The sequence below is a fragment of the Pygoscelis adeliae genome, unplaced genomic scaffold (genome assembly GCF_000699105.1).
Source record: "Pygoscelis adeliae isolate BGI_AS28 unplaced genomic scaffold, ASM69910v1 Scaffold57, whole genome shotgun sequence".
NCBI lineage: Eukaryota > Metazoa > Chordata > Aves > Sphenisciformes > Spheniscidae > Pygoscelis > Pygoscelis adeliae.
In genome coordinates, this window is record NW_008825615.1 from 1201781 (window position 1) to 1202207 (window position 427).

Below are 427 nucleotides of genomic sequence, written 5' to 3' on the forward strand. Positions count from 1 at the left end.
AAAATGAGATTCTGTTCACTGAAAACTGCACCAAATGACTGGATGCTTGATATTTGAGTTCCCCAGGAAACACATACAGCACTGAATGTGCTCGCAAGCTGACCTTTCTTTCATTATATAAGAAAAAAAATAATCTTTATGAAAGTCAAGTCAAAGATAAGATCAGCATGGCGGGCTGGTAATTACATAAAGTAATGTTCAGTCATTAGATAAAATGTACAGTTGATCCTATGGCTTAGATGTGGGCGAGGAATATGATCTAGCTTTACAGGTATAAAAGAAAGATGCAACTTTTTCACACATCAGTTTTGGGAACGTCAAGGACAGCTCACCTTCAAACACCATCCTGCAGTTTCTCAGCTGTCTGATTTATTCGTGTTGAACAAGGGAGGTAATACATTTTTAATTTTTTGTTACTGTTAAAGAT

At 36.3% G+C, this 427-nt stretch overlaps 1 protein-coding gene across 1 annotated transcript in view; it reads left to right on the forward strand.

The window, feature by feature from the left end:
• The first annotated feature begins 314 nt into the window (after positions 1–314).
• Positions 315–427, forward strand: part of CGA (glycoprotein hormones, alpha polypeptide) — a 9141-nt gene continuing 9028 nt past the window's right edge. Inside the window, exon 1 of the mRNA XM_009333102.1 lies at positions 315–391. The gene's annotated coding sequence lies outside the window, so the exon portion shown is untranslated. The remainder of the gene's footprint in view (positions 392–427) is intronic.